The sequence below is a fragment of the Pieris brassicae genome, chromosome 9 (assembly GCF_905147105.1).
Source record: "Pieris brassicae chromosome 9, ilPieBrab1.1, whole genome shotgun sequence".
Taxonomy (NCBI): Eukaryota; Metazoa; Arthropoda; class Insecta; order Lepidoptera; family Pieridae; genus Pieris; species Pieris brassicae.
The window spans coordinates 10,845,604-10,865,559 of NC_059673.1; positions in this window are offsets into that span (position 1 = coordinate 10,845,604).

Below are 19,956 nucleotides of genomic sequence, written 5' to 3' on the forward strand. Positions count from 1 at the left end.
TAAGCATGTCTTGCGCACCCTGAATTTCAAGTGAGACGGATATATTTAGTTGCTCAATGACTGAATTCACAAGAAGAAGTGAATTATTTATAAGTTTAAAAAAGTTTTAGATTTTATGTCTTCTTGTAATGTTTACATTATGGTTTAGTTTAATTTTCTATTTATCAAGCAATTTATGCTTCTGATCGAAAATAGTTTCGATCAGAAGCATGACCCCATAATAATAAGCCATAAGTCATTAAGCTGTGAAAGTGTAGCTGTTTCGACATCAGTTAGTGAACGTTTTTTTTGAACCACATAAACTACAGAAGTCTCTTCGCCAATCCGTTAATGTAAGGGATCCGTTAATGAAGTTTTGAATTATGCCCAATAAAGTCTTCCAATTATTAAATATGAAGTACATCAATTTATCTACATATTTATAGTTTTCATGAGACACATTTATTTTTATTTCGGTACTTTAAAGGTTACTTTAAAGGTTGTTACAAAATTATCTCTAAATTGTATGCACTTACTACACTTTTTAATATCAACTGTTTGTTGTATACTGTGCTCCTAGTGACCACTGGAGGGATTGCCAAGTAATGAGATAACTTTCTTATGAGATCTCTGATCCCGGCTAATCTGTGGCACGTGGATGATACCAGTACAAAATAGATTACACGATAGCGACATGTTCGGATTAATGGGGGCTTTACTTCACAGTATTTTATGTAATTATATATATAATAGTTACCATACGGTAAACCTATGACAGACACATTTTTAACCGACTTCTAAAAACTGATCTTTTATCCAACGACGACCTTGGTCTTTTTGGTGGGCATGACAATTTGGCACTGCGTACACATGTACACTCTCTTTGCATCTTCTATCTATCGCATATTATGGGGACAGTTTCGAAAATCATCAGATTAATAACTGCGGCTAAATATTATTAAGGGACGTCAAGATGGAATGCAAAATTCCATCCGTTCCACCTTGACGTCCGTGACCGCTTACGATCGACGCCTTCAAAAGAAGAACGACCAGTACCCTAAAGACCGGCAACGAACTTGCTTCCTGGAATTATGAGTGTTTAAATATAATATAACATTTATATATAACTTTTTTATAAATTTTAGCGTAGTAATCCTGATTTGAAAGCTATTACAAAGGCTTTCCTAAAATTAACAATTACATTGTTATTATATAAATTACAAGAAACAATTTAGTTTCACAAAAAAATTTGTTGATAGAAAAAGAACTCAACCTAACAACTTCTTTATTCATTTCAAAAGATTGGCATGATTTCAAACTCGAATATTAGAAATGTATTCAATTTAAATATATTCAAAAGAAGCAATAACTTGCTTTATTTCAATGGTCGAACAGCAATAAGAGCCGAAAGCGAGACAGTAGCGTAATCACGATTGCAGCACATCGCTTTTATACGAGAACTTAACTCGAATACAACGCGCGTTTGTATTGCTACGCGGTGTGAAATTACCTTATAGTAAACGATACGATGCTACGATATTCTATGATATGAGGTTTAAGAGATCGACACTTGCGAGCCTTCTAGCAATGTGTCATGAGTGGTATGGCTTAATATTTGGTTAGCCAGGTAAGCCCGTTTGCCCCGTTATATAAATAAAGAGTATTAAAATATAGTAAGAACGCTAATTGAAAAAAAAACAGTTCAGCGTATTCCTTTATATCATAATATATTTTCGTTATACATAACATTACTAATTTAAAAAAATATCTTTAGTTAAAAAAACAAGCCAGGGCTACATAAATATCAACATTTAATAAAATCCAATTTAAGTTTATGAAAGCAGACATTTTCTTGAAATAAATTCTAACCATGTTGCCACACTCTCCATAACAGTCATGGGCCGGATTTTTTCAAGGTCATACATATACATTACCAGATCAGACTCAAGGGTTACTTGCTCAAAGCCAATATTGTTCAAACACCGTGCTTAAAGCCTTAACGTGGTATAAAATGTTATACCAAGAATAACCAAAATGTCTACTAATAAACCCGGAATAACTTAAACCTAGTATAACGTAACTGTTCATACTAGCGTTATTCCAGCCGCCATAGTATAAGTCTAACATAACCTAAACTATGACTGACGGATATTTAAAGAAAGCCGTTTAAACAATGTTTTGAGAGGGAACAAGTTCATGGTAGATTACATGGAGTTTCTGGCTATGCTTACACTTCTTATTTATTTACACCACTACTAAATCCGACCACTCATAAAGAAGAAGCATAAAATGATGCCCACATTAAAACTCGCAATAGTATAGAGACATGTTTGGCGTATGGAACAACCGATTAGGGAATTCAGAACATCAACAGAACCAAGATGTATATAGATTTTAAAGTGATTACTAAAGTCTTCACTAGAATGTCTGTCAGTAATTTTAAATTTATATTATATTAGTGTTCTTTTTGAAGGTGCTCATTTTCCAGAGCTTGAAAACTATGCATATCTGCATATAAGGCTTCCCCGAAACTAAAACTATCTTTACTTGCTTTCTGTTACAAATAAGAGAACATAAATACACAACTAAAAAAATTATATGTTTTGATTAAAAAATGTAGTTTTTTGAGATACAGGTACTTGTTAAAATGTGGTTTACATCTCTGTTATTTCGTTCTAAGCCTTCATTTCCTCCTTTTTTTGTTCGTACTTAAATCTTTATTTTCAGTTATGGACAGATAGGGTCGTAATATATTTCTAAATAGCTGCTGTAATCTAACACGAGGAACACATTTAAATTCAACAAAAGCAACATTCATGTTTCTGTTTTACTCGACATTTACAATTCTACATACCTTTACTTCCTTCTTCTAATTAATTCAGCGTTCTCTTTTATTATTATTAAAACTGATTATTATCTGATTGACTTACATTAAACCTGATTATGACTGATTATAATCAAAATAAACAACCACGAGTCAAAATCATAGCAAATGGAAACGTCAAAATGACAGAAACACGGTTATTATAGACAAGTTTCTGTTTTTTTCTTAAATTTATCAATGAAATGACGTTGCCGTCTTCTGCCTAGTGGGGAATTCTTCTGGGGAATAGTTCCCCCATTATGCCATACCAACGTAGTAATGATTTTATAAGTAAGAAATTATGATCTCCTTATTCTAAACATAACTATTCCTAGAGTATAAGGGGTGAATAAGTAAGTTTTTATTTGTACCACTGTTATTGTTTATTTTAGTAGACAAATCGCATTTTTCATCCCTATGCTGACTTTGTAATTATTGGGTAGACAAATTAACCAATATTTTAAAGTAAATTAATTGTATTTTTATGTTTTGTTACAATTCACTTATTATATAAAGAAGTAAACATAATATGTGCATCAAATACAAAGCCGCCAAGCGCACAGCTTACGTACCACCCGGTTACCTGCGTGCACGCATACATTCGCGCGAATCATGCAAAACCAGTTTTCTGTAGGTACGTGCGAGTGATGATAAAATGATATCGATGTAAAGTGTCGATAAAAGTACAATACATTTATATGCTACATACTAACCAACCATTGGGCCAATGAGGTCTATTTTTAATAAGTCGTATAAAAATTAATCGTATCGTGTAAATACCTCGAGGCACAGCTGCGGTTGGAGCGTGTAATACTGGCAGCGCCATCAAAACGTTACAGGCAGATAAGAGCACTCGCGATATCTGTCTATTGTTATCATAATAGAAATGCTTTCACCCACATTCTTCTTCCAAACGTATTAATACCTTGCAATATTGTATTTTTTCGGATTTGAAACGCATATTTGTTTTATTTATAGTCTTCCAATAACCATTTTTACAGTTAGTTTTATTATTAAACAAATTTGACTGATATAGTGTCTAACATTCATGCTGTCTACGATGGATAATTTAGAGCCCGCTTATTTATTATCGCCGCCCATGGACACTCATTGCCAGAAAGCTGGCAAATGCGTTGCTCTGCTTTTAAGAATTTTAATGTTCAAATTCAACTATATAAAGTATGTTAAATGGGAATTAGTATTAGTAGAATTAACATTTTAAACTTATCTTGTCAATTGAAACATTCAATCGCATGGGTTTTATGATGCAGCATTTTTCAGGAACACCTTTAACCTGGTCCTATGATGAAAAAGTATTTCGTATTTTTACAACGCTTTAGAAGGCCATGCTATTTATGCAAGGACATCACAAAGACGACTCCTAAATTAGGTGTTTTTTTATAGAGCAGGGGCAAACGGGCAGGAGGCTCACCTGATGTTAGATGCCACACATGGACACTTTTAACACCAGAGGCTTCGCATATACATTGCCGAGCATTTAAGAATTGGCACGCTCATAATATGTTGAAGGATAGTCGTATTGGTTCGTAAATACATCAACGGTTCAACGTAGCGTTGATGCGAAAATTTCTTCAAAAAACTCTCAGTTTTAAAACATTTTTATTAAAAATTAAAAAAAATATATGCCACTAGACTTTGTATATAAAAAAATTGTTAGTAATAATTTAATTTATATAAGCTGGCGTATTGCCAATATAAAAAGACAAAAGGCTTAATTTATGAGAACACAATTTAATAAATCACGTTGTATTTAACAAAATGAGATTAACCAATTAATTTAGCATTACATTACCTATCAACACAATTTTATTTCATTTTGGTAATTAATATTAATAATTTAGCCGCGATTAAATTATACGTATTACCGCCCTGTGGCATCGCTAATAGCAGTTAATCAATAACAGTGAATTGTTAAATGAATTTTCTGCTTTTTGAAGGAATTGACATCCAATATGTCAAAAAAATTATTTCAAATTATATTTTAAGGATAAGTAGGTGATATTTTTTCATAGAATAGGAGGCAAATGGTTCGAAAGCTCACCTGTTAAATGCTCATGGGTTCCCTTCTGGAATTAAAAGATTGGTACGCTCTTTTCTAGGAGGACGATCAGTCGAATTGGTTCGCAAATACTTCAGTGGGCTAGTTCCACGGTGGTGCGCTGCAGAAACACGAAAAAGAGAAATAATCATATTCATTGTTAAGGGTTATATAATAACATTATATAACGGTGAATATTCATTTACGATATACGATAGCACGCGTGGTGGATTGGGAAACAGCTTTCAATTTTAGATTAGTGGTGCATGTTAATATTGGGAATCTTTTGAAATAAAAGATTAAAATTCACTCAGTAAACGACACAGATTTCTGCCTATAAGTACTTGTCACATTCAATATTTGATTTCATTTTTCTTGTTCTAGTATCAGTGTGCCGAGCGTTGGCAAGCTTATATAAAAAAATAAAAGAAACTGTATTGCTCTTCATGTTATAGGCGATTAAAAACAGTAGCAGAGAAATTATTGCCAGTTCTTCTCTTCTGTCCTACGCCCTTGTTTTGAGAACTGGCAGTAAATGTAACATTAGTAGCATTTCAGATAAATTTCTGTTGTTGACGTTTCCTACATTGTGTTACCTATATGAATAAATGATTTGGAATTTTGTTTTTTTTTTTAAATATAACCAACAGGACCTTAAATTGCATCGTCAAATAATATGCTAATATTTGTTAATAATCTCCATGAATGTCTTCCATAATAAAAATTACCTCATATGCCTTTATTGATATTCAATAAAATCAATAACTTTTCAACAACAAAAAATTTTCAACATTTAAAGAGGGTTATTTTTCGGTTTATTCTTGAGGTTAATTTATCTTAAAGAGCCAGTGTGGAACATTTAATATGTGTATATGTATACGTACGCTTATTACTAAGTCACAAGGCATAGGATTTAGCGATTTCTTGGCATGATAGTACTAGTTGATTGTAACTGTGTGACCAATTTACATGCTGCTAAAGGAAAATATTGTAAGGAAATTTCTTGACCAGAGTGGTGGTATGGTAAAGGTACAGAATAAGATATCCTACTTTACTTGAAACAAAAACTATTATTGCGTCTAAACCAATAATGAAGCTATATTATGTGTTTGATTATTATTTAATTGTTAGTATATTTTGTTAGCCTTAGCCATTTTTTTACCTGTTCCTAATGTGATCACCCTTGGTCTCGGTGCTGGTTTATTTTTATTCATAACCACTGATTAGTTTCTTTCATTTCTATTATGCCCTATCGTCAACCTAGGTATGTCAAAAATGAAATTTATTCTAAAGATTGCATAGTTTCCAGGTAGTTAGTTTACTTCATAGTTAAATTTAGTTAACCTTTAGAAATATTACAACTATAGCTTTATCTGTTTTATAAGTTTAAAAAAGAAAACGGCTTGAAAATCATTTTAGTTTTATAAGTTTGTTACATTCTAGGATATGTACCACAAAAATTGTTGTGTAACGAAAAATTTTTTTTTGAAATTGAAGTATGTTTTTTTAAATTAGATTTTTTTCCCCAAACTTAAAACTTTAACTGGGTTAACTTTGTTTTTGGGTTTTTGTGAAAAATACTCTTTACATGTTTTTTCAAACCCTTACCGGAAGTTGCGAACACGAATACCTTTACACATTGCTTTTGTATCATTTAAAATAAATTATATGAAAAATGCAACGAAAATTTCTTTTTTACTAAACGTCAACTCACTTCCTATTTACGGTTAGCAAGAGTTAAGGTTACTGTAGTGACTGTCATTCTCTCACTCCACCGGCTCTCGACCCAAAAACATACTTTGTCTACGAAACAAAAGCTCCCTGTACTGTGCCACCTCCTCCACTCTGTCAATCCAGCGGTACCCAGACATACTTTCCGTCATTGCAGTTTAAAAAATATTTTTTGTTGTTTTTTTTCGTATTTGTACCAAGCCCCACGCTAGGTAGTTCGAGTCATTAACTCTGTTATGGGATAGCGTACTTTTTCACTTGGTTCGGCTCCTAAGCGATAGTGCTGTTTTCTTTGGATAATAATCAAATAGGCTGTGAAAACTACTTTGTTAAATGCAGGAATCTTGCCCTAATTTCCTTATCTATAAAGTTATAATACTGTTACAATACTAATTTTTAAACGTTCTAACGCAAATATATAAAACCAAAAATGTAGGTAACCGTAAATATTTTAACATTATACAATCTATCTCATATATTATAAACTGTTAATAAATTATGTATCTATTAACATTTATTTACACATTAACACGAGCTCAGAATTAGTTATTCTCTATAAAATACTCATAACCTGGCATGAGTGAGTGACATGGCTCAATACAAAAATATTAATTACATCGATCGTATATTTTTTGTGTATAGTATGTCAATACGCTTATTTAGTAAAACCTCCGATATGGAGCAATTACGACTATAATGTTAGGTATGATTAACTGTTAAAGACTTACAGTCATTTTAAACTACTGCAGCGACAATAATTTACGGAATAACATGTAGAAATATGCTACGCTACTTACCAATTACTACCACTAAACATTCTCATGAACTATAAAATGTTTCCATGGTGAAAATAGTTACCCCGGAGCACTTGGTAATAATCAGTTGGTAACTGACAGTAATTAGTTATTATCACAAATCAGTCGCAAACTGAGCGGAGACATTATCAAAATAAATTCATTAATTTACATTTACTGCCAGTTCTGAAATCAATGACGGACGAGAAGTCATAATAAACTCTCCGTGACTCTAAATCGTCAAGATATTTTGCGACGTGTTTGTAAGCAACCATTACATCATACTCCTCATGACTTGTTAACAGTTCCTTATTGTAATTAAATAATAAGTAAGTAAACCTAATACTAATAAAAAAAATGTGAAGTACTTTAAACACTAATAATCGGTAAGCCGGTTAATTTCTGTTTTACAGCTTGTCCTTGGGCATAGACCTCCTCTAAGAGCTTCTCTTCTCGGTGTCTAGCGTTTTAAGGGCAAACATTCGGGAGGCTAAGCTGATGTTAAGTGATATTGCCATGGACACTCTCAATGGCAGAGTGCTTGCGAGTGCGTTGCCGGCCTTTTAAGAATTGGTTCGCTATTTTCTGGAAGGACTCTAAGGCGAATTGGTTCTGAAATACTTCAGAGGGCAGTTAGTTCCCCATAGCGGTGGTGCGCGGCAAAAAGTGCCTTAAACAACGCACAGGCGTGGAACGGAGGACGTCGTGGTGATACAGGTGGAATTAAGTATTCTGCCTCGACGTCTGATAAAGAAACTCAGCTGCAGGTACTAATTTGAACAACTCCTCTGAACACTCCCCGTGGTAAATGCGGTAGAGGATGCAGAGTTACCCCACATTTACGCGGCCACATAGGGCCAGCTGCTCAACACGTATCTTCTCATCTTTTTATTTGTCTTCCGTGACTTTTGTAATAGTAAGGAAGTCATTCCAACGCTTTTTTTCGTTCATTTATCTTTGTCTTCTCACATAATGTGTGCTGTCCATTTCCATTTCAATCTTTTACTAGATGTAACAGCATTTCCAAATTGTATCATGTCTATTCTAAATCTATCTATGGATAAGTATTTTACAGTAATAAAGCCTTTACAATACTAATGAATTGCTTTCCCTTTTGACATCGATAAATCAGAAATTAACACCAATACAAAACTTATTATTCAACGCGAACTATTGTAATATAAAACGAGCAATAGAATTCATGAGACCTACAGTATAAATAAGTAAATTAGCCGCACCATTTGAGGCCACCCGAGTGACCGCAAACTCTCACGACACTCGGGGTGCTTATAATGAAAGTTAAGGGTCAGCTGTATAATATCCACTATAGAAGGAGATTACGTATAAAATGGGCAATATTACATATACAAATTGACGTTAGGACATACGTATGAACATAAGAATTTGATATGCGAACACATCAGAAGTATAGAATGGAAGAAGATCCAGATATCACTAGAATATCGCGGTGGAAAATGCGAGCTCCAAGTGGCCGATTGGCAAGTAAAGGTAGCGTTCTCTAATTTTCGAGGTCAACGCTCACCGTGAGATACTGTGCCTAGAGTACAATAGTATATACAATTTGGTACATTTTAAAACAAAGGAAAACGAACAGGAGAAAAACACTTAAATATCCCTCTACGGAATGTCACATTTGTGGTGCGAGTTTCGATAGTAATCTTTATTATTTTTATTTTTTATGTGACGGGTAGAGAATGTCTCCAAGCTGATATTGTACCATCATTAACGCCATTGAAATAATTACTTATTTTCCAGTTTATATGAACAGTGCCGAAATTTACCTAATGCATAGTATGTGTGGAAGTTAGCTTCCAGTCAACGAAATTAGGGTCAATGCTGAAAAGTTTATTAAACTTTCAATTCCCTAATCACTAGTTTGCTGAGCGTAGATGTTGCAGCTTTTTATAAAATAATACCCTTAACATAAAGGATTTCTTCTTTCACTCGGCGATGTTATTTTTTTCACTTATCCGGCGACAATTTTTGTGATTTCAGATATTTTTTTTTATTTTTAAAAATTATTTATTTTCGTGACTTGACTTTGTTTTTGGAAAGCCTGTCAGATTAAAATATTATTTGTTTGGTACTGTATTTTAACATTTAGTTACTAGTCATTAGCTTATAATACACATAAACATTTTAGTCATATGCAACTTATTTCTATGTATAATTTGGTTAAAGATATTAATTAATTTATTAAGTCACTTTATTGAATTAATATATATATACAATCAGGTTACATAACTTATTAAAGAGTCAACAGGCGGCCTTATTACTAATAAGCAATCACTTCCAAGCAACCTTAGTAAGGAAAACTGCATACTAAGGATAAAGTGCAAAAAGTGCATAATTTATTTCATAAAATTACAAGTAACAATGTAGACTTATACAATAAAAAAACTTAAAAAAAACCAGCAGCTTCTTAAAGAACTTACAATCATGAATTATACATGCTTAGTTCCAAAATACAATAAAAATAAAATTTCTTACAATAATTACGTCCACCAGAGGTCAAAAAAAAAACCAAGTTCTACTAACTACTTTTATTAATCTTTAATTATCGTGATTCATGCGCTTCCTACTTATGCTTGTTTTTTACTTTTTATTTTTCATGTATACATTTTTTTAGTTTAGTTTTGTCTTAATAACTAACTTGCTTACTTACTTAACCTTATCTAATTTAATAGATTTTTGTTCTCTTCTCACAGTGGTTGCCTGGAAGAGATCGCTCGAAAGCGATAAGGCCGCTAGTTGCCCTCCTTTTAATTCAATTATCTTTACTTTTTGTAATATAATGCAACGAAGTATTAATAAATAAATAATTTACAACTTATGTCAGTATGGCAGCTCGATCTGCGCATGTTTGCTTACTTCAATATTTGTTGGTAAATTAATCCATCCTTTATATAAATAGTCTTGCAGTCTAGATTATATTTTCTAAGTAACTTATGCTAAAGCATCCCAATGTCTTCATTATGCCGTGTATGCACAATTTAATACTGTGGAACCATTGGTATTTAGTATTACTTTTTAATTAAAAGTTAAATAGTTCAAGTTTGAAAGTCGATAAAACGAAAAAGCGGTGTTCAAATCCCAACGGTGCTAAAGAAGTTTTAGTAACAGAACACTTAATAGCAATATTATTTGTATTTGATCATGTCCAACTTCATATAATAATAATCCAATTTCAATTATCTATTTAAAAGATAAACGTTTTTAAAGCGTCCTTGCGTGGTTGAAACGGAGTTGCCGAAATTATAACCTAAACACAAATCACTTAAATCGAATCAGCATTTCAGCAACACAGTATCGTTTAACATCTTATTTCTTATTATAGTAATCACAACATTCACAATCCTACTGGGCGTTCGTGGTGAATTTACATGATAACCTTGAGGACCGTAATTCGATTACTGTTGAAAACAATATTTACAGTTGGCTAAAGGTCAGTGAAGGAATCGTAAATACTGGTCAATATAGCCAAAAAGGAGTTTCTAGAGAATGTGTAAGAAATCTATTTTTTTGTAGCCTCCATTTATTTCCCTTTTTTTTGAAGTGAAACTTCTTTATCGGCGTTGTAAAAAAAATTACCGACACATTTTTCGGTTACGCGTCACATTATTCCGTTAAGCGCCATTTTTTTCTTGTCCCGATCACGGTTGATTCAAAGAGATTTGAAGCCATTAATAACAAAAATATATAATAACGATGATTGTCATCGTTATTGATAGTAATAATTCTATTACAATTAATGAAATTCTGTAGTAATAAGGTAAAATTAAATAATTTTATTATTTGTATTCATGTCTATGATAGTAAAAGCCTTTTGTTAAGCTTTATCTAATTTAACTTTATTTTACCAATTTCTGTAAAGTTGCTCGTACAGTATACACATAAGAAGTGAAACTTCACACTAGTACACGTACACTTTTTTATGTAATAGGAGACAAACGGGCAGATGGGCAGAGGCTCATCAGATGTTAAGTGATACCGCCGCCCATGGACACTCATAATCCCAGAAGGCTCGCAAGTGCGTTGCCGGCCATTTAAGATTTCGTCGTTTATTTAAATTTCCAACACATGTATGTTTGTCATAAGACTTTGCATAAAACGAACCATTTATTTCAGCGGCTGAGCTTGAAACTAAGTTGTACAAACAAAAACAATACCGGAACCAACAAAAATACATGGCTTTTAAATATAAAAACGTGGAATTTGTTTACAACTGAAAATCTAGATCGAGAAATCTGTTTACGTGCTTCCTAAAACGGGCAACTTCCCAGTTCTATCTAAATTAAAAGTCACATACGTTACGGTTAGAACAAAACGTGTGGCCACATTTCACTTAAGAGACAAGACCACTTTATACAACACTATACGACATGTGATCGGAATACGATTATCGTTTTATATAATTTTCCGAAATATATTTCAAAATGATATTCACACGTTAACAGCACGTCAAAGGTTGTCAAGGTGTGGTTTATGTTTTTAACATAAAAAATGTAACTGGTAAACGCTTTTCACTTTAACAATCAATACACATTTATGTGTCATTAAGTTACAAGTCATAAATTAAAACATTGACAAAAAACCAATTAGTTTAATGTTAAAGTTTAACTAAAATATTAAACAATATAACTTATAACAATAGAAAGGTTGTTTAAACCCTGCACGAACTACAGCCCGTGTAATATTAACTCCGTCTTCAGACCCTTCAAAAAAAAGGACGCGTCCATATGTTTTTTAAATATTTTAACTTCTAGAGTAGTGATTCGATAATTCTAATAATAAATAGTAAAATGTTATTAAAATAATAGCATATTTCATTCGACTTAAGTTAACTCACAGCATGTCGTATTAATTACCAACCGTTTTACTACTGAGAATCATTTATCGTTCTACTTAAAAGCGATCCAAAAGTGCGGAGTACAAAGAGTGCGATAAATAAAACCACTTGGAGTGGCTAATTGGAAAGCGGACATATAAATCAGTTCGTGACGTGGTGCCAAGGCACAAAAACAATTGCCACTCTAAATCTGTGGTAGCGGTTGCCAATGCCCACTAGATTTAGACTATCATGCGTCGATTTATAAGTGTGAAATGTTACATAACGATACAATCTATAGAAAAATGTGTGTGTGTACTAGAGTACACACGTAAGAACTTCTTTATGACCTTATTTTTCGAAAAATGGTCTACTATATGCAACTTAACAGAAATTGGTTAAATAAATTTAAATAAGATAAAGTTTAACAAAAGGCTTTTATTATCATAGACATGAACACAAATAATACAATTATTTCATTTTACCTTATTACTTCTAAGATTATTACAGAATTTCATTAATTGTAATAGAATGATTACTATCATTGTTATCGTTATTATATATTTTTGTTACTAATGGCTTCGAATCTCTTCAAATCAAACGTGAATAAGAAAAAGATGGTTCGTAACGGAAAAAAAGGAGTGCCCATTCTTTGGTATGAGTAACAAAGTACTCAGTATAGCGACCAAAAAGTAATGGCAGCGCTGTAAGGGGAAAAAAGGGTTGTTTTGAATCTATATATATAAAAATGAATCCCTATTTCCCATGGTCACGGCATCACGCGTGAAGGGCTGGACCGATTTCGCTAAAAAAAATTGTTGTGTTTGTTATTGTCAGGAGAAAGTTTGTATGAAAGAAAAAAATAAGAAAATTGCGCGGAGAAATTTTAAAAATACTTAACCACCATATTAAGTAATCCTGTCTTTTGTGTTACGATAGCATATTTTTTTTCATTTCATTCAAACATTTTTGACGTAACCTTAATGCGTATTAATATTGACAGAATGCGGCCAGAAAAAAACAAACAAAGAATGTTGTATATCATAAATCATTAGAATAATAAACACTTTGTTTTTGAAATATGTTTTTAGTTAATTATACCACCAGTCTGTCAGATCCGCTAGTATAAAAATTGTCACTATTGTTAGCGTATTTTCTGAAACAAATTATTGGAATTGGATGTTTTGTATGTTTTAGTAAAATTCTGATAAAAAAGGTACAATAATTTTCACAAAATTTCAGCGAGTAGGTTATAGCATGAATAACCTTGAAGAATAATAGAATTAATTTAGGTTTGATTTAGAATTTCACATCTTGGTAAATTTGTAGGCGAATTATCTGTAAGTTTTTGTCAATTACTATCGTGACAATTAACTACAATTAAATTTTATGTATAAAATGTTATAATTTTCGAATTCAATAAAAAAATGTAATTATTGATGAAAAAAACCTATATCAGACAATAATATGGGGGTACCTAATTGAATTTCAAAATAGATAAAAACGCTTGTGTAAGGAAGTGTGTAAATATCCCTAAAGACAGAATATTATGAAGATATTGTATTCTGATTCATTTGTAAAAAATTATTTACGGTACAACCCTTCTGGCAAAGTGGCCACTTAAAACTAAGTAATAAGTTTCTTTATTTATATTACACAGTATTAGGTTACGCGTTTTGTTTATAAGTTCCAATTAACAGTACATTTTTAGTTTACCATAACTCGACGACTGACAGGCTGTAGTACATGTAGTGCGTTATGTTATCCTTATTATATGGCGATTGGCGATATTAGGTCTAGCCCTCAGATTTCTATATCTATCTCGTTATTGTTTGTTTCAAGTAGGTGATCAGCATTCCGAGCCTGACACTCACCTTTTTGGGTCTAAGACATTGCAGTTTCCTCACGATCACAATTCAAGCAAATGTTAAAAGCGCACATAGACAGATAGTTTATCGGTTCACAGACTGGGATCGTACGTGCGACTCTCGAGAATGAGAGTCACCCGCTGAAGCCAGAATTAAAGAATTAAAAAATATATGTTTAATGTTTATCAATTAAATATGTTTTGAACATAGAAATATATACTTTAACATTAAATAATTATATGCATTTATTGAATATTAAAAAAAATCACGGCCCAGTGAACCAGGACCACACAACCAGTTCTTTTAGTACAACAACATAGCAGACAAGCAAATGTATTCCATAGTTCTCGTTGCCTTTGAGTTTAAATTTTAAAAATATTCAAAATTATATCAGACACAAAGTACTATAAGAATCGCTACGTAAACGCCACAGTATCTTTATACCCTTTGACTTGACTTTAAAACAATAAATATTGCATTTATCTGCGCGTTGCATTATGCGCAAAAGAGATATCGCATTCCCGATAGAACGACGATTCTGTACTGGATAAATTATTGATGCTTTTTGTCTTACAATTGTACGTTTTATTTTCTGGTAAAGAATATTTGATAAATCTAGGCTATATACTATAGAAGTTTTTATATTGATATAACTCAACAGTGACAAGACGGTTGAGCAGTGTTGGCCTAGTGGCTCAGCGTGTGACTTTCATCCCTGTGTTCGAAGGTTCGATCACCAGCTGTGCACCGATGGATTTTCTATCTATATTCGCTCAAACGGTGAAGGAAAACATCGTGAGGAAACCGTCTTGCCTAAGACCAAAAAAAAATTCTAATGCTTGCGTCAGGCACAGAAGGCTGATCACCTACTTGCCTATTCGATTAACAAATGATCATGTAACAGATACAGAAATCTGAGGCCAAGTCCTAAAAGAGGTTGTAGCGCCATTGATTATCATTATAACTCAACATTACCTTGATCGATTTTAAAAATATATCAGAATGCAACGTTATTTGCAATTGATAGTCGCATCAAAAGACACTCGTGTCTAGTAAACTATTTCTTTCCTCTTAGAGTTGTGAGTGGAAGTTAACAGTTCTTTAGCATTTAAAACTTACGTGCACAAATAAATTTAACTATATCTACTTTACAACAGAAGAAGTCAACACATGACATAGTTTAAGCTAAAGTTTTATATTTATCACAAACCGTATACCGTGAACCGTACGTGGAAACGTATAGTTAACAAAATATATTCGTTTTCATGAAAAGAAAGGCAATTTTATAATATTAGCATGAATAAATAATAGCAAGTCACTAATACAACGACGAAATAAGTGGACTCACATAATGATAGAAAAGAATATTAGATAAAATATAGACACAAAGGAACAACCAAAACGAATGGTACGGAAAAAAACAAAAATCCAAAACTCGACTCTTATATAGGTCATAGGTTCGAATTCCGGCTGTGCATCAATGTATAGTAAGGTGCAGTAAAACATCGTGAGGAAACTGGTATGCTTTATACTCAAGAAGATGTCGAGAGCGGGTGTCATTCACAGAAGGCTGATACACTTAAAAAAACCAAAGTTTGAAAAACCTGAAGGTTTGAACCTGAAAAAATAGAAGGTTGCGCTGGTTTATTGTATTCATAAAAATATTATTAAAGTGATTGTATATTTTACTTAAAGCTTAAAACGCAAATGTGTCACCTTATATAATACTTAAGTACATAAATGTGTAAAAAGCGTAATTCCAAGGCGTTAGTCAGTAAAAGCTCTGAAATACGAATGCACTTAGCCTGAAATATTTCCTCTACTAAAATAGCTAGTAATGATTAGCAGAACCAGAGAATAATGTTTATTCCTAGTCGAAGTGTTGAACATATTTCTATGAATTTAATCTTGTGAGGAAAGTGAATTTATGCTGCACTTTCAGCTACAAGTGCAAAGATTTTGCAGATTCTTTGAAATCTGTTAAGAATTACGTTTTAGAGAATAGCTACGCTTGCTAATTATATTCTCTTTTAACAACTTTATAGTATTTTATTGCTAAATCCTTGTAGGGATACCTGTATCAGTTTTATGATCATTTATTTTTGAAGTGAAACTTCTTTATCGGCGTTGGAATAAAAATTACCGTCACATTTATCCGTTACGCGCCACAATCTATCACGGTTAATTCGAAGATATTCGACGTCAATTATAACAAAAATAGATAATCACGATAACAATGATAGAAATAATTCTATTACAATTAATGAAATTAAATAATTAAAAAATTGAAATAATTGTATTATTTGTATTAAAGCCTTTTGTTAAACTTTTTTTAACCAATTTCTGTAAAGTTGCATATAGTACATCATTTTTCGAAAAATAAGGTCATAAACACACGCACACATTTTTTCTTAATAGACAAGAAGGTGATCCTTTGCTCTCTCAAGTTAAATGCATATTTGTACTAATTCTGTTTCTAGCTTTTACGGGATCTACTAAAGATAGATTAGGATTATTTATTGCAGTGTGTGGTTGTAATCTTATTCAGGTCTTCATTGGTTCTATGGGTAACTTCTTTAAACCTTTATTGAACTGTGTGTTTGTTGGCAGTTAATAAACGACTCGACTTCGGCTGTTAGTATCGCAGTCAAAACCTATTAAGACATACATCCATTGGCGCTACAACCTATCCATCTTTTCATTTCATTCAGTCATGATTTTTGGAGGCCTACGCTCCAAGTGGCCTGCCCATATCAGTCTGTTACAGAATCTGATTATATATTCATGGTTTATACGGTTTTCTATTTCATGGTTCATTAAATATTGATATATCTTATAGGGTAAGCCTTTTAGGGTAAAATTAATTGTTTCCTTCGTTATGTGAAAACGAGGTACTTACAATTATCTAACCTCAATAAATTTATTGAAAAAAAAAATGAATCTATTTATTTTGTAATGCCCATAGTTATTATTGAATATCATTTTGGTTTTGATGTAACTTGCTGATAATGCTATCAAAAATCTTTTCTATTTTCTTCTGACATATGTTTATAATTACGACCTTGACATTAAAATAGTTTCCTACCATGGTACTATTTCTATATGGAGATGACATCGTATTGCCTCCATACACGTATCAAATATACGTATTACGTACATTTGGTAATATTCAAACTCTAGAAGCAGAAACCAGATTAGTATGGTACATTAGATATACCATGGACGTGTAATTTAAAAGCCATTAGAACCTTAGCCAAATTTTATGAGTCATTAGACTTAGGTCCTAATTGTAACACATTCGTAAATAGTTTTGCCCAGTATTATAATTGCTATATCTTAAAGAGAGCAGCATTGGCCTAGTGGCGTCAGCGTACAAATCTCATCCCTGAACTTCGATCCCCGGCTGTGCACTAATACACTTTCTTTCTATATGCGTATCAAAAAGTCGACGCCATGTGTCATAAGAGGCTGATCAACTACTTGCCTATTAGATTTAGGGAGGACTAGACCTAAAAAGGTTATATCGCCACTGATTTATTTATATCTTCAGTAGTAGTGGTCGACTAGACTAGACTACAAATTATCTACCTAAAGTCGTTTGTGCAAGTTTTCGTCCGTCCACAAACAAAATCGTCTAAAATCGACAGAAAGCATGATTGTGTGAGTGCTTTATAAAAATAATGATTGCGGGTAATCACTATTGATACTGGTATGTAGTCTTTATTGATAGAAAAACCACAGTGCACATTTGTAAATATTTTTTTAATGTTATTTAGACCTTTGATGTTGGATCTAGGTTTGCTGTTATAGGTTAATATAATATACATTTATTTCGATCCATAAAAATACAAACATATTACACCACATAAAAAGGATATAAAATGGTAGTATTGATTCGCAGGCTTGGAAATCTCGGCAGAACAAAAGATCGAGAGGCCGCCCATCGAACAGGTGGACTGAGGAAATCGTAACGGATCTTGACTCCACTAGGACAGATAGGCCAATGCTGGCCATATTGAAAGAAAATGGAGGAGGCCTACAAATAGACCAGATAAAGAGGCTGATGATGACAATGTTGATATACATTTTTATGGTAAAAGCCTCTTCCAAGGCATTCCACAATTGTAGATGCATAAGCTTGCATTATTGGAAAGAGTATGTTTTGTAATAAGTTTTCTAGTCAAACAAACACTCTGATATTAATATAAATATTCTAATTTACTACCTATATTTTTTCTTGACCCCTTTTCGATCCCATACAAGGGTTTGATCCGGCCTATACGATACATATATGATAATATATTCATCGTCTTCGATAATATTTTCTCCAATTCTTTGGATTTATACGACGTCCACTGATTAGGAGAAAATATTATAAAAGATTTAGTAGGTTAGTCTTGATATATTGTGAAACCGCCTTTTAGGTGTAAACAGGCATGGTGTTTGGTTAATAAGGAAACACACCCAAATCAATTAAAAAGAATTACTAGCATAGTGTACAATTACATCACGCAATATTACGTTTTAATGTGATTTCTAACAAAAACTTTGAAATAATTAATTCACGCAGAAATGAGAAATAAACCAAATAATGAGTTAACAAAATATGAGCATCGTTAAAAAGAGACCTTTATAAAAATCCGGGCTATGAACGTTAAAAATACAAAGGGGATGTAATTGTTTTGCGATTAAACAAAAACTCACATTTGCATTACGGTGGCAATTACGGGTAGGTAGGCGTGGTAAGTGGCAATGTATTGTGTTGTTATCCTTGTTTAAAATTCAGGATTATGCTCTTCCGTTACGATGTGTATAATGGATGATACTTTTTAATAAAAAGTTTAGTTTAAACCTGATGAAGTATTAATGCGTTGTTTAATTTTAGAGGAAACATATTTGATAACCTTGGGAGGACTCAAATCTAAGACGCGTGACAGGCACATATATATTAACACAGGCATGTAATCTAAGACCAAGATTAACGATTATAAAGTGTGATAATGAAGCATGGGTTCGATATATATATAGTAGTAGTAGTAGTAGTATATATATTATTTCATTCTAACCCAGAAGACATTATATTACACTTAAAAATGTAAGGCATACCACTTTTGCCCATTAATCTTGCAAATGTAGCTTGAAAGGAAAAACAGACTGTTGTACTCGTAAAACCGGGCCTGCTAATACGAAATATTATATAAGTAACCTTACTTATACTATACATAATATTTCTTTATTTATACTGAGTTTTTAAGTATAATCATCATCATAGAACGTCAAAGCAGAATACAGAATACCATCCGTACCTCGACGTCCGTCGTTCCACAACTGAGTGTTCTTATGGCAGTTTTTGTCATGCACCACCACTATGTGAAACCAGCTGCCTATTTAAGTATTTGCGAATCAATTGGACTTAGTCAATTGGTAATTCAAAAAAGAGCGTACCAATACTTAAACGGCCGGCAACGCATTTGCGAGCCTTCTCGCAGCGTGTGTCCATGAGCGGCGGTATCACTCGACATCCGACGAGCCCGCCCGTTTGCCTCTTATTACATAAAACCTAATACGCAGACATAGTCGCGGGACTACAATATAAATTGAATACGTCCATCGTAAAGCGGGCTTTTAATCCATTTTTCACAGGTAAAAAATATCATGGATTAGTCGGTGGCAGATTAATTAATAAACGGTAAACAATAGGTTGGTCCCACGCGGTGGATAATGGAACAATGGAATTGAATGCATTGAGCACAAATTATACATGTACCTTTATTTTGTTTATCACCCCGCGTTTGTTTTATATGACCACAATT